The sequence below is a fragment of the Grus americana genome, chromosome 19 (assembly GCF_028858705.1).
Source record: "Grus americana isolate bGruAme1 chromosome 19, bGruAme1.mat, whole genome shotgun sequence".
Classification (NCBI taxonomy): Eukaryota; Metazoa; Chordata; class Aves; order Gruiformes; family Gruidae; genus Grus; species Grus americana.
Window position 1 is genome coordinate 12,609,326 of NC_072870.1, and position 24,070 is coordinate 12,633,395.

The following is a 24,070-nucleotide window of genomic DNA, read 5'->3' on the forward strand; positions in this document are numbered from 1 at the left end:
AATTTGGGGCTGCTTCTTCCATTTTATTGTAATAAATTTGAGTTGGTCTGTGCTTTCTCCTTTCTGTCACTAGCGCATCTCCTCAGGTGGAAGAAATCCTGTTGCAGCGACTGCATCCCCAGAACAGAGTGAACTCCCAAGTGAAGCGGTGACATTTAGGGCCAGGAGTGCCAGGGTGTTTGTGTTGCACTATGCTCCCACAGGTCTCCGTTAAAGGACAAACAACTGAGAGATGAAAATATTTATGGCTTCCATAAAGCTTGCCTCATTTTTCATCCTGTTGCGGATGATACACTTTATTAATGTCTTTTACTTCAAAGAAATAATTTCTTTATGTGGTATCATCCAATCTGCTTTCCGTTCCCTTAGAAAGCTGAACACTAATTGGTATTCAGTGAATAAATTGTCATTACTTTTATTAATTATATCACATTGTTCAACACCAAAGATAAGGGAATTACTGTTCTCAATACCAGAGATGCTGTTCCTGTCGGGAGAGAGAGGCTGAGAGGAACAGGTAAACAAGTCCAGAAGTGACGCTTCACCAGAGAAGGATGCCTTTTATCTGCACTCCTGAGCTCTGAACCCTGCTCACAGCCCTGGCAATAAAATAATGCGTTCCTACCCGTGGAAGTAAGCCACCTCCCCAGGCACCTCTCCCCGTTGTGGGTAAGTACACACACACACACACACTTATCACCAACGTCAGCGTACGCCGCACTGCTTCCCGTCTCTGAAGTCACCACTGAGCTTTAAAAATTCACAGATAGGAGTTAACAAAGCTGAAGTTAATCTGTATGTTGGCGTCTGATTCAGGAAAGCACGAACGGGCTGCTTCAGCTCATACGCGGGTGGAATTCATTCAAACCCACCCAGGAACGGATAAAGGTTTTGTTCAGAGGCTGCTAAGCAGATACAGAAACCAGAATATATCTGAAAAAAGATCCAGTGTGCGAGGGGCGGATGGGACCCGCAGCACGCCGGGAAGAGCAGGGATGGCTGCAGCCCTGCCCGGGCTGTGGCACGCCGCGGGGCCGAGGTGGCCCTTCGCCTGCCTGGCTCCGCAGGGTGCCGGCTGCGGCAGCAAACATCCGCTGCCACGTGCACGCACTGCAGGGAACCTCGTTCTATCACGGGGAGCTGCGAGGGTGCACGGCCTCAGCAGCTTTTCTAAAGCATGCAGCAGAGCTCAGGGGAACACGACAGCCTTGAATTCAAGTGCTTGTTCACCTGTTGGACAAACATTTTCTTTCTGTTTTATAGCACCAGCCAGAAACAGCACAAAACATCTCATTTCCAGCTCTTCAGCGTGCAACAATCAGTACATCTTTTAATATCTGTTACCCTCCAGACAAAATCCCCCTTACCAGCGATTTTGCATTGCAACGGCTAGGAGTCCTGCACAGCTCACCCTGGCTGTAATCTGCAGACTACAGCTAGCGTAGCAAAAGCCGCAAGACTTGGATGATGCTTCGTGTTGTAAGTACTGCGATATGAGCGCTGCTCCCTGCGGATCTGCAGCAGCTGCTGTGGTGTGAGAAACTCCAGCACGCGTCGGAGCAAACCAAAACCCAAACGAAACAGCGCTGTCCTCCGCCCATTGCGACTAATCACACTGCAGTTCCCGCTACCCGTTACGAAAGAACCAGTGATAACCAGCCAGTTTAATGAAGCTGACTTACCTCCACTCATTGGGTCCCCAAGTACCAAGGACAGTATAATCCACAAAACTGAAAACTGGTCTGGGACCTTGTCCGCAGCCACGGGAAAGCAGCAGGACAGAGACAGCCAGACCCTCACCCGGGCTGGAGGTTTGCCTGGTGCGAGCACTGAATTTGGGCAGGGTGGCCAGCAGCAGCACGGCCTGAAGATTTGAGAAACCTGAGGGGAGGGGGAGCACGCACGCTCGCAGGGTTCCTTTTGTCTTGGTGGTTCTTTTTTCCTTAAGAAGAATAGCCTTGGAGAAGGACATATCTGCACAGCCCAATTCCCAACTGCCCGTTTCAGTTTTGAGTCCAGAGATGAACAGGCTGCAGTGGTGTGAATTGTTACAATAACATTAAAAATTCAGCAGAACTCATTATCCTAAATTTAATCGCTCCCTCTGAAATTCTGTCAGGCTCATTATGTTGGTTCCCTTTTTGACATGGTTTAAGCTCCTCCAGAGAGCAGCTGTACAACAGCAATAATAATGATTAAATTGCTATCTAAAGCTTCGCTGGACATCAAAAATAAGTAGACTAAATTCACACTTACAGCCACTTTTTAAAGAAAATTATCATCGCACCAAAATGGTAGAGCTTACGATACATCCTTACGGAGTTAGCTAAAGAGGAGCTCACAGAGGAAACGCAGCAGGAGCCTCACGAACACGGGCGTCTCCGGGGCGCGGGTCACATCGCTGCCGGGAGGCCAGGCTGCAGACGTGAGTGAAACTTGTACTTTGAGAAATATAAACTCTCTGAAAATGAGTTCCAAGAAAAGCTGAAGTATTTGCAAATCCACACTAAAGGCAGGATATATCTTTAGTCCAAGAGACGAAGATGGGAGTATTTTTCAAATAGTCATACAACAAAGCAAGTGCACAAGGAGAACCCTTGTAACCACAGCCCACGCTGTTCCAGAGCACTCCGCATCCCAAGCCGGAGTAGAGTTTCCTTGGTGCTCGGGAGTTCTCTGGCTCTCCTCTCTCACAGTGAGCTCCTTCCGTGGGACCAGAAAGGCTGGAACCATTGCAATTATCTCTGTTCCTGCATTTCTCGGTCCCAGGGAAGAAGGAAATTGCAGGAGCTGATACAGGGTGAACAGGCTGTTTCCAAGATGGGAACATCTTCTCTGCGCTGTGAGACAACAGAGGGCTTCAGCGGGGGAAAGGAAGCGCCCAGCGCTTACTTCAGGAAAGCCAAAAGTTGACATTTCATCCAAAAGGGTTACAACCTCTAGCTTTGGAAACCTGCAGGGTCCTGCCATCACCGGGCTCCTGCCTCGTGGTGCGGCGCCGGCCAGGCGCGCTCTGCCCGCTCCAAAACGCTGTTCTGCGCCTGGGTGAACCGCACGGGGCTGGCCAGGGAGAGACCTGCTGCTTCCACCAGGTTTTAGGGACAGAGGGAGGCTTTTTGAGCCGATACAGGTTTTACACTAGGGGTAGCGGAATTCATTCACGTTTTTTGCAAGTCATGAGGATTCTTGTATTTCTCAGAGGACTGTACTGTCAGGCAACGCACAAATGTTATGCATTTAAACAGTCTGCTTTGCAATAACATACCCATTCAAGTTGGCTTTATTACACTTCAATGTATTGTACGTATTCAGCTCGATTTTCTTCTCACAAGGTTTCATAAATACAGAACCCAATTATTGCGTAACTAAATCCTATCGCCCGAGCACTGGCGGGAGCGGCCATCTCAGCCAAGCTCCTCTGGCACAAGCACGGCAAGCACGGCTCCGCACAACCGCCAGCTGAATCCCAGAGCACGCTTCTCGGACACACCAGCACCCCCAGCTTCACCAGTAAGGGCCCCTCGGCGCCCAGTTCTCCTCCTGAGCACGCGCAGGTCCGCTCTGCCTTTGCAGCACGTCGCTGTCCCGCAGACCCCGCCGGCCCCCCGCGCCCTCACCCCGAGGGTGGGAATCGCGCTTCCCCTCTCTGACTTGTGACCAACGCAGAGCGCGCCGCGTGGCACCACGCACGCCAGTTCCACTCGGTTGGTTACCGGCCTTCATCTTACCGCACAACGATAATCCTGGACTCATTCCACCTTAGTATTAGGAAAAGAAAACGTCAGAGGAAATACTTACGTTGATCGTTAGCTGAACCACAGCACTGATCCGTACAACCACTTTATCCGAACGCGCCGAGGCGGGAAGATCCCGTAGGCTGACGCATTATCGGATCAGAGGAAATCAGACTCCGACATGGCGGATGCCGCTACCCTGAGAGGTTCCTGAGGGATTCCCCACATCTCCAGGCCAGAGGTATTGTGCATGCAGGAACAATAGCCAGCAGGAAGGATATAAACCGGGAGTTTTACAGCAAGCTGTAACTGGTTTCCATGAGGTGCCCCGGTGCCATCAGCCAGGAGCAGAGACGCGACCCCTCCACCCTGCCCCGAGAGACCACGGGGAATTTCCACAAGAAGCATCAGCAGGAAGATGCAGCTCACCTCGATCACTGCTCACCTCGAGGAACACAGATCACCACCTGGGAGACTAAGGAATAACGCAAAACAAGCCTCCGTGCCCCAGAGCAGGAGCTTTGCAGCCGCTGCGGTGAGCCTGGAGCCCTCTGCACGGGACGCACCTCTGCCCCACGCCCCCACTAGCCACCCCTCCAGCCCCTCTTCACCTGGCCCGGGGGTCCCTCCCAGGCTCCAGGTGCTCCCACTTGGGCAGCCAACGAGCTGGGAGAGGCCTCGGCAAAGGGCCCTTGGAGAGGACGCGGAGCCCCAGCCCCGCAGACAAAGGCAATTAATTAACCGGGAGTCCTCGGCAGAGCCTTCTCATAGCGCTGAAAGGGCGACTCCGTTGAGGGCACCCAGGTCAGGAGGGACTGGAGCACCCCAAAACCATCTGCATTTGCCAGATGTATCAGTAGGCTTAAAAACATTTGTTTCCTCCTTCAAAATTTCCATAATTTCTGATCTTACACAGTTACTTCAAATCTGTCACCGTACACAGACGCCCACGTTTAAGAATACACCTCAGAGCATATCTAAAGACAACTCCTCTTTTCAATGAAGGACCTCACTGAGATTAGTAAGATGTAATTGCGTACTCTAAATTAAAACACAGGTTGGAGTTTTCATGAGTACAAGTAATGGAAGCACATGCTTACTTTTTGGGAGGGGAGAGGTTTAAATAGAGCTATATAAAGGTGAATATCATCAACCACATTTGTAATTAATTCCAGCAACTCATTAACTGTAGGAGTGAAATCATTGGAGCTTCGCTAGTTTATGAGACCTCTGGATGTGTGTCCATTTACTTACTAAAGTATGTAAATCACACCATGGTTTTATTATGTAGCGTATCGACTAATGTAGAGACACTGCAAAGAACCACAACAGCATTTTAACTGAAATTCCACTTCAGCACCCAGGAGTTAAGTGGGACATAAACAATATCTAAACCTGGTGCTGATTTCTCCCTAACTTCTCAGTATTTCCACTGACAATCAGCGAAACTGCCCTTCAGCTGCCCTGGTAAGTCACGGTTAAAAGGAGAGAACCCGAGCTGCGTCTGGTCCGTGCAACGTGCTTGGTCCTTTGAAGCATGCCGGCTATGTCCCAGCGTGCACCACTAAATAAACCAAAACTGAACTGAAAAGTTACTTTGAATGATTATTAACGAGCACTGCACCATTTTAATTGGCCCCCTGATGAATACTGGCCTAAGAGTGGGGACAATAAATTGCCTTACCGGGTGAAATTCCTGTTTTGAATCCAGCAGTTAAAAAAAGCCTCCCAAACCCACAAAAAACCACCAAAGTGCATAATATTCTCTCAGAGCCCCTGGGGAGAGCCGACAGTACCAGGGCTGTCGAGAGCTCTTCAGATGCCTGCCAGCTACACCGCTGCTGAACTCAGGCAGCCCGCACGGCTCACGTAGTGAAATGAAGTCGTTCCTCGTTTTCTATTTGAAAGGAAGAGCTTGATGAGCAAGGTGTAATTAATTCAAGTGTTTCTGAGAGCCCCAGTTCAGATGAAGACGTTCAGCTCCAAATTCCACCAAAAAAACCCGCAAACCAAAACAAAATAAAACAAAAAACCTCCAACGCTGCCTAACTTCTGTGCCACCAAACCAGCAATGGGTATTTTCTAGCCGGGGTGAGTACGAGGGGTGCATCCACGCCGGCAGTGGCTGCCTGCCCCCTCGGGCACGCACGGAGCAGAGGCTGAGCTCCGAGACAGCCCAGCGCCATCCGCGCTCTGCACGGAACTCGCGCCCGGTTCAGCCGAGCAGGGCATGAAGTCAGACAAAGAGGTTGTGTGGCAGGGTCGTCCTCAGGTGCAAAGGGACGGGGAGGGCAGGGAAGAGGAGCGTAGTGGGGTGGCATCCGGTATAGAGCGGGGTGAATCCGGGTCATGCACCCAGGCCACCGGTTTGGCAAAATGCTTTCTGCAATCTGTAGATAATTACCAACAGCAGAAACTGAATCAAAATTATCAGGGACTAACCTGCCGAAAGATGTGCGAATGCAGTGATACTGGGAGTCTGCTGTCGCCAGTAGAGTTGTACTGGAAGGCAGAGAGAAAAGAGCCACAATTAGAGGAAAAAATATGCTATTGGAAATTGTATAATTCCAGGAGATTTTAACATCTCTGATCTCGACTGCAAAATGCTGCCCGTAGTGGCACAGTCAAATGGCGCTGGATGCAGTGGGTAGCTGGAGCCCAACTGAGATGAAGAGATGCTAACCTTGAGGCAGTTTTTGAGGTCGCTAGGTTGGTTTTGACAAAGTTGAGTTTCAGGCTGAAAGAACGGTTTGACCAAAGACGACTGAATTATGTTTGGTTCAGTTTCCCGACTAGGCTAGAAAACAGAAGAAAAAGATTTCTTGCAGTTGATCCCAAATATTCTTATTCCAACTTTGACCTGCAACATACGCTAATTGATATTTTTGCTGCCGAATGAAAGCTCAGCTTTACACGAAGCCGTTAACGCTCCCGTTAGGGACCGTTTGTCTGAAATACACAGCCTCATGCCGGCAGCTTTACTGCAGCGCCCTGAGTTCATTAAACATCCGGACTGTTTCTCCAGCCGTAACCAACGCGGGTTTGTTTGCACGGAATAGTGACACCGCAGTGTGAGTTTTCCACGGGGACAGCTGTAATAACCCCCCTTGCTGTTACTCCATCACTGCAGTTACGCCTCGCTCCAGCTGCCGTTGCTCACAGAAGCGCTCAGCGCGGTGTCGGAGCGTACAGAGCGCAGGACAGCATTGGCCCGCGCCCCGCTGATAACCGCGTTCCTCCTCGGTGCCAGTTCAACCACACTTGCAGCCTTAGGGCGGATCCGCACTCTGCCCTCGGCGCTTTGCTCACCCAACAAACTGCACTTAAGAAGAAATTGTTACCGAAGACGACAGAAATTTATCTAGATCAAAGATCACAGGCATCGTGTAAACAGAGAAATCCCAGCAGAACCCAAGCTAATTGCTGTTAGAGTGTAAAAACTGCAGGAAAAGAAATGCTCCTGAATTATTTACCTTCCTACTGTGGTCCACATAGTTGCAAATCTATGCTCTACTCAGCTGCCACTGTGTTCCAGTGCTACTAACCTAAATTTGAGCTCGTAAGTTTGAGGAGGTATCAGTGGAAGCGAATATCATCAAAATGCGTGATACTGCGATAACGGCGTAACTCCATCAAAGGTGCCTAATCCAGACCAAACCCCGCCATCTGCCGATGACGTTTCCGTGTCAATGCCATGGGCGACGACGGATCGGTCTGCACAGCGATGCGGCAATGACTCAACCTGTGCTACAGCCACCCCTATCTGTGGGGCAGCTCCTCGTTAAGAGTTACAACGTTATTATGACAACTCGATATTACTATTTTTGATCTCTGTAAGATTTTTGGATGTTTTTCATTTTACGTGAGCCCAGTTCTGCAAACCAGTTCTAGATCTTCCTCACATTTTTACTTCTGGAGCTGCACCACAGAGTTGTAGAAATACTGTTCTCTTGACCCACGTCAGTGTTTGAGAACAGGCACAGTGCACACGCCTCGTGTACGGCAGGAGAACACCCCTGGTGAGGTCAAACACCCCGAGATACCTACCCTGGTTGCACGGCTGTGAGCTTCCCAGCCTTGCTGACGGCTCTGTGTAGTCCGGAACGGTGTCCGGGTGGAAGGCGACTCTGGTCACAGACACAGATATAGTCTTACTTTTCACACGCAGGCCCGTTAACACTTTCCTCTCTTACACCTTTTGCAATGCTGGCGCAGTTACTGCAGGGTTACATTTTCTGTGCAATGTCGTTCCTGTGACGTGAGATGGAACTCGCGTCCCTCTGAACAGCGCTAAGGGGAGCTATCCCAGATCTGCCAGGTAAATCTGCACCAGCTCTGCAACTCAGAATTAATTTAAAATGTAGAATATTTAGCAGAGACACAGGGAAAACGGGATCTGTACTTTAAAGTCAACCGTGTGTCTAGATAGGACTGGTAGCTGCACGCAGTGATGAGCAGGCAATCTCAAGTGGCCCCAGCAGTCAAAAAAAGCAGTAGTGATCAAGTATTTGAGCTCAAGACTAAAACAGTCCAGTTTTTGTATATCAGTAATTTTTGGAAACCACATTACTTTAGCTTCTGCAAAGGCTGTTTCTTTGCTGGAGGCAGAGCGAGAGCATCCTGCAGGAAAGCACCAGGCCCTGCAAGAACTGCACGACGGACAGGACGCGAGGCTAGCGCAAACCAAGACCCACCCCAGCCAGTCAACGGAGTGGTGCTCGTTGACATCAGCAAACGAACCGGCTCCATAATGGCAACAAAAACTGAACTTCACTTGGTTAATTTGAAATTGCCGTACAGTTGTGTAATAGCTGTTGGTTTCTCTGACAACAGGGTCAAAACTTGTGCTGCAGCTACATAAAGGAAGAGAGCCGTAAGTCGTGCAAATATCCTCAGCCCCGCCAGCAGCACGAGGGTGCATTTTTCATTCTAAGGACGAAGCACGTTCCCAATTAGTGCTTAAAAGGAAGCTCGAGTCCTTGATTCATCAACTGAAACAAACTGGGGGACTTCTGAAGACAAAAACCCATCCTAGAATAACATAATACCCAGGGTTAAAAGTGAGGAGAGGGAGAAAAAGGATAAAGGAGAATAGGGTAGAATAATACAGCACAGTGTAACGACGGTCCCACTGGAACTGCATCTGTTGATAAAGTTAAGAATATACATAAAGATGTTCAGGAGGGTAATGAAGGCACAGGACAGTCATATCCCAGGAGCCTAACACATGTAAGGACAACGAGATTCATTTCTTAATAAGGGCTTCTTTTTATTTTGGATTAGGAAATTAGGTTCTGCATAAGTCATTTATACTTTCACGCCATATTAGTTTTCAGGGGGAGACTTTTCAAATGCCTAATCACCATCTTGCTGCTCTAAGATCATCCTGTTGTGCTTTCTGTCTTTTTTTCCCCATTTTAATTCTTTTTTTACTCCCTGTGCCCCTTAAACACAGGGAACAAAATCCCTGGAATTTTAAAATCCCCTGAGTTCTGAAATAATTTTGTCTTACAGAAAAGTACGAGGACGCTTGCACGTTTGTTCCATCCAGCAGTGTTCTATGCAGAGTTTTAGTTAACGCCTGCATTACCACGCTCAGCGCTTTCACCTCACAACCAGACGTGGCTCCGGAGAGACGCCCACCGCGACGGGCGCAGCCCCAGGGGTCACCACGCACGTGCTCCTAAGTCACCTCCGCAGAGCTGAGGCAACCTCCCTCCCAAGCGCTGACCGCACTAAGGGTCACGGGGCTCCCGCAGCGGCCAGAGCAGCCCGAGTGCCCGGGCTCGCCTTCTGGTTTGTTCGGTTTTGTTGCGGAACAACGCGCCGTTCCCCTGCCCCAGGCGCTAATCCCAGCTCCAGGGACTGCCTGCAGGGACTGGGGTGGGACATCGGGCGTCCGCAAGCTGCTCCTCAGGGGTCCTCACCTGAGCGGGTACCAGCCTGCTGCCTCAGGGGCTTCTGGAGATGCCTGTGGTGCCACCCTGTCTGCATCTCCACGTCTCTTTTCCTGGGGCAAATTGTAGTTATAACTCATGGTCTTTTCACCTTATACCTGCTAGGCGCCTTGACCACACATACCGCCGTGCCTGCCCCACAAACCACGCTCTAGAAGTGAGGAACTGCAAACTTCTGCTACCACCCTCGGTGGCCCTGGTGAGGAGCAGAGTCCCAGGGAATAACCAGCGGGCAAACAAGGAGGCTTTGACGGAGCGGAGCAGACGGGTGACGTGACCTGCCCCGCGTCACACCACAGGCAGAGAGGGGAGACGCTTTCTGTCGCAACGGTCCCACTTTTTGCACAGAACTGGTCCTACAGCCACCACACAAATTCTTCACGTTGCAAAAGTGGAAGCAAGCCTCACCCAGAGCTGAAAACTGTGTTGAATTCTCATGACCTCTCTGTTGTGATCCCTTCTTTTAATTAGTGGTCTGATGGCAATAAAAATGCAGACATGTTTTTGTCTACAAAGGAAGTTTTTGTGTGTTACCGTAGCTACTCTCAGGGTTATCACCGTCCATTGCATCATTTAAAATACTCGGGCTAGACCATAAATTTCTCGTCACAATGCCAAAATGTGCTTTTCTATCTCTAGACATCTTCAGGCGTGGTTGTGGTTTGTGTATTTATTTACGGCACAAACTTGAGGGTACCTTTCCAGGCAGAGTGTGGTCTAAAAATAAACATATTTCACCTAGTCTCTTACAGTGAAGAAGAGCTTCTAAATTTTGGGTAGCACGTAAGGGAGACATTTATCTCTTTGCAGGGAACCAGCAGAAGATCCCATCGCCCCTTTAAATCTAGGTCCTCCCTAAACAGAGGGTTTCAGGTACATACATGGCCTTAGGGAATTGTTCCGTATCCCCATGCCTTGAGGAATTCTGCCTTGGAAAATCAAGCTTACAGGTCTCCAAACAATGCATTATTTTTTAGGATTAGTCCCAGGTTGCAGCCTTTTTTCTTTGCTAGGGGAGCTGTTTACGGCTGAAGGTAGCCAACCACACACGGAGCAGTTCTTTCCAGCTCTTTTCTCTTGCAACACGAGTTACTGTCATGGTTTTACCCCAGCCGGCAGCTAAGCACCACGCAGCCGCTCACTCGCTCCCCCCCCCATCGGGATGGGGGAGAGAATTGGAAAAGTTAAAGTGAGAAAACTCATAGGTTGAGATAAAGACATTTTAATAGGTAAAGCAAAAGCCGCGCGCACAAGCAAAGCAAAGCAAGGAATTCATTCACCACTCCCCATGGGCAGGCTGGTGTTCAGCCATCTCCAGGGAAGCAGGGCCCTGTCACGCGTAACGGTTACTTGGGAAGACAAACGCCATCACTCCGAACGCCGCCGCCCCCCCCTTCTCTTCCCCCCAAGCTCCTTATAAACTGAGCATGACGTCATATGGTATGGAATATCCCTTTGGTCAGTTTGGGTCACCTGTCCTGTCTGTCTCCTCCCAACTTCTTGTGCACCCCCAGCCATCCCGCTGGCAGGGCAGTGCAAGAAGCAGAAAAGGCCTTGGCCCCGTGTAAACACTGCTCAACAATAAGTCCATAGAACAAAAACATCTCTATATTATCAACACTGTCTCCAGCACAAATCCAAAACATATCCTCACGCTAGCTACTATGAAGAAAATCAACCCTCTCAGCTAAAACCAGGACAGTTACTTATTATGAGTTCCCATTAGCTGGTACACCAGGATGGCTTTGTTCTGACAACGAAGAGCAAATAGCTCATTGGTTCGCACTGCCCTGCTAAACACTTCAAATGTGTCGAACCAAACTAGATCCAAGTCATCTCGACCTTGCAGGTAATCAACGGCTGGGAGAGCGCTCACAGCCGTACAGGGGTCCAACCCAGAAGATTAGTTGGATGAAAGCATTTGCCAGGTGTAACTTGTGACTCAGGACTTTCATGTTCCAGAGAGCAAGCTATATTTTATCTCATAGATCAGTCTAAACGTACACTGTAACCAAAGATTTGTTGGTTTGTTGTGTGGTGATTCTTGTCTTAGAACGGAGTTTATTTACCTCCATTCCTGCATGAAAATTACCTTTTATTCTCACTCCTTTTGGACAAAGATGTCTATTTACTTCAAGCCATATTCAAGCAGTGCTTCCTCCCAAACACCTGGTTATAGGAGCTCAGCCAGAGGAGAGCCCATGCCAAGGAGAAGTACTCACTGGATGCCCTCAGAGATTCCCATGGGATTCTGCAGAGCCCCGCTGGATGTATTGCACCTTGTGCTGGATCTGGGGTTTCCAGCAGCACTTGGAAGTCAGTGCAGCACCAAAAAAAAGAGTCAAGTCCTCCTAAAGAAAGCAATAACTGAGCCAAATCAACCTCCAAGTAAGCTCCATCAGTGCTGTTGCCACCCCCCATTCATCAGGAACAATGAGTGCAGGCATTGAGATTCCACGCTGGTTTTATAAACAGAGTGCTGCCTTTTTACTATGTCACATTTAGGCAAGAGAACAGATTCTGGCTGTAAAAAAGTACCCTTGGAACCCGCTTTTATAGTTCTTACTTGAAATATTTCTAAACAGTCCTCTCATCACATGCATTTAAACAACTGCAGCCTCAGGAGTATAATAACCTATAGCAAATACGCTGACTTTTCCAGAGCATAAATGCAAGTCTTACACGCAGGTCACAATTTAATGAGTTCACAGGCGACAAAGCCCCCAAATGAAAGGGGGATCAATGCTAATTACCATGGGGAATCCCAGCGTCTCCAGTGCATCTGTAGTGACACCCACCTGCAACCACCAACTTTTCACATATTGCTTTTAAGGTCAGCATCAGGCACAGCACCTTGGTGTGAAACGTGTCCTTCTGCCCTCGGATTTGCACTGACAGGGATCAGACAGCCGATAATTGGTAGGGGGGAAACATCCCGTACTCCCCATGCATAACTGGAACAAAAGAAAACTCAGATTCATGAATATTCAGCAAGTTCTCGCACCCTTATTCATGACAGATGTATTTTGGATTTAAAAGAATGTCAAAACCATTCACTGCAATTCTCCTGTGCAATTAGAGCAGTCCCTTTTCTAGGAGCCGTGGGTTTTGAGGCTCCATCCCACACCCGCTTCCTGAGGGTTAGTTTGGGGTTGGAACTGTTCAGAGAGAAAAACGGTATCTTTTATTTGGAGACTTTTCAATTACGTTCATCTCTGGCCTTTGAGGTTGTTTACACCTGCCATATCTCTGCCACGAGCTCAAGTATTTCTCAAACGCTGCTCCCATTATTTCTTTACAAGAATTACCGAGATGAAAGAATCATACGCAACCAAAAATATCACCGAAGGAGGAAGAACATCGGTTTCTGTGACCGGAAGGTTCCACCACAGGACAAGCCCTGCTGGCGTCCAGGCCAGGCTGGCTGTGGGGAAGGAGCGTGCCCAGAGCCGGCACACGGAGCACTGCCCCGTGCCACGGCTAAAGCGCGACTCGCGGACACGGGAGGTTGGGCGAGCCGGCTGGCGAACGCGGGGGGTGGGCAGCCTCTCCCCCCACGTCCTGGAGCCTCTGCCCTGCCAGCAGCGAGAGCCAAGGTGGAACCGCAAGCCGTGGGCACCTCCGGACGGGCAGGGGGAGCAGGACGGCCCCCGGGCTCCGTCCCGAGCCCCAGCCGCCCGCCGCCCACCCTGGCTTCCCCGAGCGCGCGGGGTCCCCCGCCGGCTGCAGGGAGGGGGTCTCGGGCTGCCCCCCCTCCCGGGCCGCGCTGCCAGCGCCTCTTCCCCGGGGGAGCCCGTCTCTGCTCGCCCCAACGGTTGGAGCCGCCAGAAAAGCTGTACAAGGGACAGAGGTATATAAAATGCTCCGTTAGTGAATTTAATGCCTGGTGATAAAACGTTTTATCCATTCTGGAGGACAATATTTAAACAGATGCTATTAGTGGTTGTATTTCAAAAGTCAATGGGGCTAAATAAATCTAACATTTACTTCTAAAAATGTTATGAGGCCAAGCTCCTTTTTTTCTTTAGGTGTTCAATTAAGCAAAAATACATAGATCTCCCACAGAATTTAAGACTGTCATGAACAGGAAAGCTTTTTGGTTAAGCTTTCATCTCTTCATGTAAAGAACTAAATTGATGATTTTTAAATAATTTACATCCCAGAAGTAGTATTAAAAAAATGTCCCAAATGGAGCTAAAAGCGTCGTAAATATAATTTCCTGTCAGATTATATGAAATACTCTGATGAATGGGTAGTTCCTAAAAGGACACTAAGTGTGGACTTGGAAGGTCTGACTCCAGTTTTCTGAAAACGCCGGCTTTGAGTAGTGTGCCATTTGACTTCATTTTTGCTTGTCTTGAGCAAGTCCTTTGAGATACGTAAATATGAGCGTGCACTTTTTTTCTTCTTCCTCTGATTTATTACATCCATGCTTATGGTTTTGTAGAGCCCCATCCATCTGAGAAGCAAAGGGAAACTCGTCATCAACCCAGAATTTGGGGAAGGGGAGAGAACCATGACTATTTACAGGCTGGATAAAGATCCTTTTGGGCACATCACCAGCTTGGCGAGGAATGCAAATGTCTGTTATTCTTCTTTCGGTGTGAGCACGTGTGGGAGGGGGAGGAGACAGAGGAGGGAGTCAGTGTTATCTCAGCTGTTATAACGCTGAATTAAGACAACCACCTCCCCACCATCTAGTTTCAAATCCTTTTTGCTTTTCAAAGATGACTGACGTTTCACAGCCTCCTGTTGCCCGTCTCGCTAAAATATTAATGCATCCAAAGGTTCAGATGGCTGCAACCATCCAGAACAGAGAATCAGAAATTAAAAGTAAACAGGCAGAACAAAACCCGGTAACGAACACTTGGTTCTGAACTTGCTGTTGGAAGAGGAGGTGAGCGTACATTCAGCTTGAGATGCGAGAGATCTTTTTTGTTATTAATGCAATATTTATTAGCGCTGACTCCTCTCCATGAGATTTCCGCCAGCTCTGTTTTCACACCACATTCATCATCACAACTTTGCAGTTTCTGTACCCCGCTATCGCAGTGCCCATAAATGATGATAATGATTATAATTATTATCAAGAATAATAATCTCGGGGACAGATGTGGTGCTGCTTGGGGCATAAGCAAAGGCCACCGCTGCCTCAGGAATCGTACCCAGCCAGGTCTGACGGAGAAGCGCAGAGGGACAGTGCAGAAAGGGCTTGGGGACTTCAATGGGACCTGAAGGAGACACAAGAAAACAGCCGTGGATGAAGAATGACACATTTTGTGGCTGCCCCTGGCTCCCTGGCAGGGTTCAAGGCCAGGCTGGATGGGGCTTTGGGCAACCTGGGCTAGTGGAGGGTGTCCCTGCCCATGGCAGGGGTGGCACTGGGTGGGCTGTGGGGTCCCTGCCCACCCAAACCAGGCTGGGGTTCTGGGATTTGGCAGGTGGCCTACAAGGTGTTAATCCCAGTTCCTGGCACGGGTGAAGACCAAGTGAGTATGCCTTCCTCCAGCCCAGTCCCCACCAAAGCAGTACAGCACGAGAGGGTATTTGCTGTATTTTTTTTTACATACACAGCTGTGAAAATTAGGATAAATTCAGTAAAGAGATTGTGCTGGATGTCACTTTCCCTTGCTTCGGGAAACAGCTCTGACAGATGTTTATAAATGTGTGAGCAGTGTTTACTTCTGTAATGCAGCACTACCTTCTGAAAGAATACCAACGTTGCTCAAATTATACCTGTTTTAATTGTGTGGTGGAACAGCATTCTTGTTTTATGCATTGGCACTTTTTGATGCGTAGAGACTTTTTATAGATTTGTTGTTCATCACAGTGAAAGTCAAAAAAAAAAAAAGGAAACTACCAAGGAAATGTTTCTTCTCCTACAATTCATTCTAGACAATCTCTTTTCCCTCATCCCGCTTCACCTTCTTTGAGGGTTTCAGGCAGATCACAAGCAAACACATTAGCAGAGTATCTCCTACGAGGGGAACAGGGCAAAGGAAAGGCAACGAACAGAGAACAGACTGCTGCCCACTAACGCTGCAGAGACCTGATCCGCCGCGACGCAGGCAAACACCAGAGCGCTGAGCGCCGCATTTCCAAAGGGAGACCACCATCCTGCGGGACAGCTGGTGTCCCGTCCCGCTCGGGGTGAGGGCGAGGTTAACTTTTTAATTCTCTGCGCGGTAATCGGAAGTAACGACAATTACTTCAGAGGTTCAAACCAATCATAAATTTACTTAAAACTCAGTGGAACTACAAAAGATAGAGGCTTGGCAAAAGTCATAACAATGCTCAAAATTTAGCAGAACTATGAAAGGTAAGGGTTTAGCAAAACGCGTGACGATATTACCCTAATGTGCCAAAAATGAAGTGAGAGACAAAGAGAGCGATAGAGAGGAAAAGAGAGAGAGAAAAGAGAGAGAGAGAGAAGATATCACCACCCTTGGATCCAGCGATGTTCTCTGCTCGTAGTTGTAGTCTTCCGGTGGTGGGCGCGCGCCGAAAACTTGTGTTTCCACTTTTTATAACCCGATGTGCCCGCCCCACAGGCGGGTGTCTGTCATCACTGAGCAGTATGTGCTCGGGAATGTGCAGAAATGTTCTAGAAATGAGTCGGTGGGTTGGGGGGGTCCTGGGGGTCTCACTGCCCCCCCCCCTTCAGGGCTGACCAAGCGAGTGGTGATCTGTCACAGGCACACAGGGCACAGATGGTCATTGTTGAGGTGTTTCAGGACTAGAGGAGTGGTCTCACAAGACGTTATCCTGCCTCCGCAGGCTCCATCCTTGTTCAACACTCCCTGGTCATCATCAGCCCATCCCTGCCCATGTCAAGACGGGTGTTTGCGACATTCACTTGTTATCAGGGCCTCACAGCTGGGGCACGACGTGCTCTCTCACATCTCATCCCTGAAATGGTCCCCAAAGAGCCGACAGAGCTCCGGGCCCTTGAAACAGTCCTGGGCCGTGATGGACGTCCTTCAGGACCTGCCTCGGTGCTCGGATTCCGAAGGCACAGAGACACCTGAAGTCAGCCTCATCTCCGGTTCCAGCAGTGCGCTGAACTCATGAAGCGAGGCATCCCTGGCTCCAGCACCAAAGTAATCTTGGTGCCCGGCTTGTTGCGCTTGCTGTGACAGTACAAATTTGGGATACGGCTCAGAAACGTGTCCTCTGCACTGTTAGCCGTTTCTGCTTTTGCAGCTGTGTGTGCTCCTAGGTGATGGGACAGCAGTGGTGAAATAAGAAGCGACAGCGCACGTCAAGTGTTGTTAAAACACTGTCATTTCAATTTTTAAGCAGATGGAGTTGGCACAAATTGGATGCAGCTCTTCAGACGCACTAAATGGTTTTAGCATGATTGGTGGGACTGACCTCCGAGCCCAAGACGTAGTACTGTCGTTTAAAGCACAAGGGATGACCTAACGTTTCGTACCGCTGTCGCTGCCAGTCAGTCGGGGATCTGGGTGCTGCTGGACAGGGGTTGCACATCCGTGCTCAGGAGCCCTCTCACGCACAGCACTGACGCTGGAACTGCCGCTACTTGTACATCCGGGCAAGGCGCACAGTCCTGACACCAGGAGTCACCCTGGGCTCTTCCACCAGCCTCAGACCACCGGTCACCTAGCGCTGAATTTGCATGAAGAACCTGACCCGTCCCCATCCCTGCGTGGGCTCACTCCCTGCTGTTTGAGAGTCTCGGACCAAGACAAAATTGCCTCGGTATCCTACGCCATATGATTGCATGGCTAACACCTTCATCACAGACTACTGCAGCAACTTGCAGGTCATCAGGATGCTTACAACCTGCTCTGTCTCTCTCTGAATTTGGCCAAGAGAATTAGATGTTATTCTGCTAGCAGCACAGAAAGATACCTCGCTGCTACTTTCTTTTGCTGGTAATGTGGCTGGCCTTCTCATCTGCTGCTCTGTGACACCCTGTTCTAAAGGCTGGACTGAAATTCAAAACAACAGCAACAGCGTTTGATGTTTTCAGAGGTAGGAAGAGTGCCATTTGGACAGCCAAGGAACATTACAGCTTGCAGAACTATCATTAAAACCTGAAAAACCTGCCTTGGCATGAAAATACCAAGCAGACCTTCTCACTGCTCTGATGATAAAGGTTTATATTTCATTACACCAATGAACTTTGATTATTTTGCAGAGCCACTTCTCCATCCCCAGCAATTTAATGGGTGTGAGAATTCGTGCCCTTGTGTGTGCAATTTGGAAAGTTTCTAATTTGCTAATCAAGGGATGAGGATAGAGCGATCATCTCCCTGGTATTTATGGCCAGCATTGTAAAAGTAATTATGTAGAAGACATCCTGATATTGATGCCATACAAAAACTTAAGACCGGATAGAAATGAATTACTAACAACAGTTCTGTACTGTGTCTTTGGGAACAACTGCGATGTGAGTGACGTACAATGGCTGCTCAGCTTCCCACGAGATCAAAGCAGTCGCATCATCCACGACAGAGGTGCTACACGGGCAGGAACATGAAGATTAAAGCCAAGCCAACCGATCACACCTGCGGAGGTTTACAGGTAGTTCTGCTGACCTCAGCCAGCGACGCAGTGCCTTGCAGAGATGCGTCCCGCAGGGCTGCGATGGCTGTCCGTTAGGCTGACGTTAGCTGAACAGCAGCAGTTCAGTTTCAGTGTCCAAGAGGGACACCCAGCAAACCGTGATGAGAGCTGAGAACAGACACTGAACGCTTCTGTGGCACCGGTCCTACCCACCACACCACCTCCCTCCCTCAGGAGGGTGAAATATGTCACTCTGACAAGAGGAAAACTAGGCTCAGCAAAGAGCAGAGGTAAGACAAATGCAGACGTTCTGGGAAGCGCCTGCAGTTTCCTTCCGCTCAGGCTGAAATTCAGAAATGATAACGGCTAAACCCCAAGGGGAGGAGGATGAAAGGGCTTCGCTCCCGGGCATGTGACACTACTCCCCTTTGTGGGACCAGATGCGAGGAAAGGGAGCCGAGAAGAAAAGCAAAGCTGGAGCTGAAAGACTCTTTTTTTTTTTTTTCCCCTTTTTTTTTTTCAAGAAAGAACAAAATGAAAATGATCCTGAAAGAACAACTGTTCCTTTCAAAGCCATTAGTTTGGGAAGCTGGCTGTAAAAGGGTACATTTTTGAAATGTGGCTGCGGTTACCAAGCAACAGCCGATCCCCAGCTCCGCTGCCAGCAGCGCCTCCGAGCCCGGGGGGCAGGGTGGGGGGCAAACCCCCAGCGGTACCCACAGCCCAGGCAGCCCGCAGAGCGGGCGCTGCGGGACCGGGATCCTCCGCAGGGAGCGGCCGCAGCCCCTGCCCAGGCGCAAACCGGCGCCGGGAAAGTAAAGAGGGTGGAAAACCGACGGATGCATTCCACTTGACGGAGCCTGCTGCAGAACAGGGAGAAGAGGAAAATCTGAAATAAACCCAGCAAGTGCAGCAGAAGAGCGCTAGTTTTATGCGGGTGTCACTATGAGCATTATTTGATGTGTATTACTAAACCGAAGGGCAACAGCAAACAAAACTCTAAATTAAAGGTAACAGCTCTCGCATGCATTGGACACACTGAAGTGTTTTGCAGGATTCTGTACGGCTCAGGGATCTAACAATGGAAAGAAGAAAATAAATCCTCCTGGGACCTAACGTTTCAAGGCTGGTTCTCTGTGAGCAGCTCATACCCCACGACGCCGGCTGGGTCCAGAGCTCCACGGTGTTTCATCCCAGTAACTCCAGACAAGGATATCATTACGCTTCTCTAATCCACGAGCTGTTTTGTTACTTCCATTACTTTCTAAATGAGAATTAGGCACATGTGCTTAATTTAGGCTGTGATTTGAGCTGGCAAAAATCTAAGCTTATGTCCAAGCTGTACAAAGAGCTGGGGGGTTTTATTTCCACCCATTTGGTGAAGAGAACTGGCCCCAGAACTTCACGGCCTCAAGTGCCCCAAACACCTCCCCGGCAGCATGCATCCCCAAACGCCCCGAGCTGTCTGGAGCTGAGCTCTGGGCTCAAACGTCTGGGCTTGAAACATTAGCAGGAAAACAGTGATTAAACGTCGTACGAGACGGCTGAGGATGCCAAACCAAAAATGCCCATCTACATCTGCTCTGCTCACCACATAAAAAATGGGGGCTGGGGACATAAACCAGTTGTCCACCCAATTCAGCATCCTGTCACCGATGCTGACTACTTGCACATCCTTTGTGAGCACACAGGAAAATTGTTTTGTGGATAACTGAGAAACGAATGCTTTTTCTGTACTCCTCTATTTCATTCTGTTAACCATCACTAACGGGACTGATATTATTTCCGTACATAAATACGTTTCTCTCTCTTCGCATGCCACCAGGCAACTGTGCAAACAGCTCTTTACATCTTGAAACTCACTTTGAGCATTGCTGAACACCTGCTGCGATTGTTCCGCTGTTACAAGAGAAATGAACTTAGCACCGCCGGTTCACCCTTTCTCTATCTTTCGTCTTCCTACATCTCTCTGTCACGTCGCCCTTGTCCTTCCCTCGCGATACCCGACTCGTTGGATTCACCTCTGACGGTTTGCCGTGTTTGTTGTTTGTGATGCACTGAGAACTGGAGGGAGGGGGCAGCTTTTGCCACAGAAAACCTAATTGGCCAACCCGACAGTGCTGCCAGACAATAACCCAACTCCCGGGCACCGAAGACAGCAGACTAATTGCTGGGACTCAACTACTTCTCCTTTCAAAGCTGGGAAAAGGTGGTGAGTGTTAACTGCAAGGCCAGCTCGCAAAGAGCACCGCACGGTATCCTGACTCTCATTTAAACTCCGAATCAGTGTGATCTTCATTGTGCTGGGCGTTCAGGGCTCACTAATTGTTGCTGTCGGTTCCTGATAATGAATGGTTGAGCCAGCATGGGACAAAGCCCTGATCTAACGCTCTAACCTCCCCGCTTTTCTCTACAGAATCTGCAGGGTTACGAAGGTTTCTGAGAGGTGCTGGTATTTCATGAAATGGGCAGACACTGGAGACATTCAAATGTTTATGGCTCAGGTGACTTTCTATCTACTCAGGTTTATTACGGCCCACTAAAAATAAAGAACAAGACGTTACTTGCACTTGTCAAAAGACCAAGCCTTCAAGCAGAAAACAAAGGCAGACTTATGATGGAAGACATTGGCTAGTGTTGCTTTGTGATTACCGCAGTGTAGGGTCTTATCATCCACACCACTCGTTCACACGGTCTGGCTGAGCAGCTCCAACAAAGCACCCCTCGAAACCCAGCTCTGGGTCCCAGTAGGGGGAGGCAACATCTCACGGGGTCGGTGTGGTGCAGGACCCACTGCGTCCCTAAGAGCAGTGACACAAGGTGCTGGTGACACTGCAGGTACATTGGCCTTTCTTCCCTTGACAAACAGCTGCATTTAAAAGATAATACCAGTCAAGAATATCAAAAGGCACCACTCAGAAAAACACCAGTACTTTAAGCTAAATGTGTTTTCTGAGGCTGAAAAACACTTGAATAGGAAGGACAAAGGTAGTAAGCTGATTTGGCCAAGGACTGTCCATCTCCCTAGAGCTGAGTACAAAGGGATCCCACAGTTAGACACACAATACCAGGAAGGAATATATATATGTGTATTCAAGTTACATTTGAAGGCACTTGAATAGCAGGAAGCACTCCGCTTCACATGGCGTGGCTGCAAACACGGTTTTCTTCCAGTCCGCGTACCTTTACAAACCTCGGTGTTTACGCACTCAAGACCAGGACGCCCAAGGAGCCAAGCTCCACGTTTTGCCATTGCTCCCTGGCTCCGGTTCCTCGGGCCACGGCAGGACCAGCCAGCCGAGCACGGAGACGCGGCATGGCCGGGGCCCGGACACGCACCGCAGAGCTGCAGTGGGTCCTGCCGGGCTCGGGCACGCCCGGCACTGCTGGCCCCGGCGGAGAGACACTGCGGAACAAACGGGGGGCTGCAGCTCCCCCGACACGTGGCCACCCCGGCAGGTTAAAGCACTTCTACTGATGCGAGGGACGGTGGACGGCACGAACCAAGAGAAGCACGTGGGCAGAGCAGAGGCGCCTGCAGGATGGCTACCAGAAGCGTTGCACAGATTTTGAGGTCAAAAAGAATGAAAACCATTTAGTCCAGCTTCCTATAGAATACAGACCATTAAATGCCCAGTAAGTGGCATCACAACTGTGTCCTGTGGTCATGCTATACCAGAGACCATCTCTTACAACTAAGGTTGTTACTCCCCAAATCGTAATCGAATCACCTCAAAGATTACAGGTACATGAAACTGTTCTGCACACACACTGCAATATGCTCAATACATTACTGACCAGAAGTGTTCGGTCTTTGGGTCTGAACCTTCGAGTGGTGCTTTTAGCAAATTTACCTTTAGTGGCCACTTAGAATAAATCCTTTGCATCACCATCATCTCTTAATGGTCAGGTCAAATGATACTCTCGATTCAATTGCTTTTGCATGAACAAAGACCAGCAGAGATCAGCAAAATGTTGATTTTTACTGCAAAAATAACAATAAATTCTACCCCAGAACTCATGTTCACATGCCTACCTACTTTGCTCAGACCCTGCAGCTGATTCCCTTGAATCCTCTCCTGTTCACTGACAACACCTAGCTGTCTTGTTCCTCACCATCGGTACGGAAAAGCCATGTCATCATCTAATTTTTGTTCCACCAGTTGCATTTCTTTTCCCAGGGATGCTAACCACACCACCAATACTTCCTTGTGCAGCGGTATGTGCAATTGCCATCTGTGTAGTTGGCACTTCTTCAAGAAATATTTAAATATCTGTGGAACTTATAAGAGTGTAAATGAAACATGACAAAGACCATAACACAACATAATGTGCGCCTGAAGTAAGGGAACATCAACAAGTTCACCATGTTTGAAATGGGAAAAAACCCTGCACAAGTGCTACACAATCCCCCTCTCCCACCAGCTTGCCAGAACTCCCTCCGCACCCGTCGCTTCCAAGCAAGCCTGTTCCCAAAACGTGCACATGGCAGCTGCTTTCTGCAAAACTCTTCCATTTTGAGTTGAATCAAACCAGTCCCACGTTTCTGTGCTAGTGGTAGGTGATGATTACTGAAGCAGTAAGGAGATGCACAGCTTAACTGCACACGGTGCAAAGAAACACACAACTTTTTGTTATTTTGAAGCTTCCTCTCACCATTTTATGTGATGCTATGTTAAAGATGAGAAACAAAATCTTAATGACCTTTAAGCCAGCAACATCTTGACCAAAACTCATCATATTTACCTGTTCCTTTTCCACAGCATACTTCAGTCTTTAATAAACTGGAAGCTGAGCAACAGGAACAGCTACAGTTACAGCAGTCCTTGTTTATGCTGAAAGTCTACCTTCACCTTTCAAACCCCTCCTGAATTTGGACATTAACGTGGCTTTCCTTTATTACATCTCTTATACCTTTGAATGTTATTTCACCTCCACTTAGACACTAGGAATGTGATCGAGACCCTCATCTACGTTACCCTTTTTGTTTCGTTCATTTATCTTTCAAGGGGTTGTTTCTTCCAGCACTCGTTATTTGGAACAGCATCTGTCCTTTCAGACCCCCCCAAGTGCAAAGTGATACCGGCTGCTCCCAAAACTACGACCCACCTTAGCAGCGATGACAGGAGGGAAGAGGAAACTCCAGAGCTGGAGGCTCCACACCCAGACGGGCTGATGTGGGCTCGCACCTTCCGGCACCTCTTCCCACCGTTCCGAACCGCGGTCCATCGTTACCGAGTCAGCGGCAGCAGCCTAACGCCCAGAAAGCACACGGTGTTGCTCTACGGCTTAGCGCCATTTTAGCATCTGCCTTTCTTTGCACGGCTGAAGCAAATTCCAAGAGATGTCTGAGGAACGTAAGATTCTTCGCTCATCTGCACAATCTTCAACAAATGCTCTGTGCATGGCATTTGACATATTGGATGCTCCGAAATCATTGGGAGCTTTGCCAATAATTGTATTAGACCTGATAGTTTCCCTACATTATGCATAATATGGCATTTATGTTATGAAACCAGTCATTCTGGAAAAAGAATGACGTTGTCAACCGCTGCACTGAACAGCTGTTTTGCTCAGTCATTTCATGAAATAACTGAAAATTGTAGGTAGGCATTACATGGAATGCCTAATCCCCGAGTATTTAGGCTATTAAATAAAAAGGACCAGAAAACTATTTGCTACATTACGTTCATTTATGAAAGCACACAGTCTCTTAGATGTTTCTTCTTGAAACCACGCTAGCAAAAACTGTCACCTTCCTCAACTGATCCTTACTTTTACAATTGAGCCTATTTTCTGAAGTGACTGAAAGTTTGAGTCATTTAGCACAAGAACTGCTCCCACAAC

The 24,070-nt window shown here is 48.8% G+C and overlaps 1 long non-coding RNA gene across 1 annotated transcript; it reads right to left on the reverse strand.

The window, feature by feature from the left end:
* Positions 1 to 13,549: 13,549 nt before the first annotated feature.
* On the reverse strand, positions 13,550 to 21,751 carry LOC129215137 (uncharacterized). Its single transcript, XR_008579908.1, has 2 exons — positions 15,428 to 21,751; positions 13,550 to 14,922 (listed from the first exon to the last, which is right to left on the reverse strand). It is a non-coding gene; the product is annotated as an uncharacterized LOC129215137 (long non-coding RNA).
* Between the last annotated feature and the right edge of the window lie 2,319 nt (positions 21,752 to 24,070).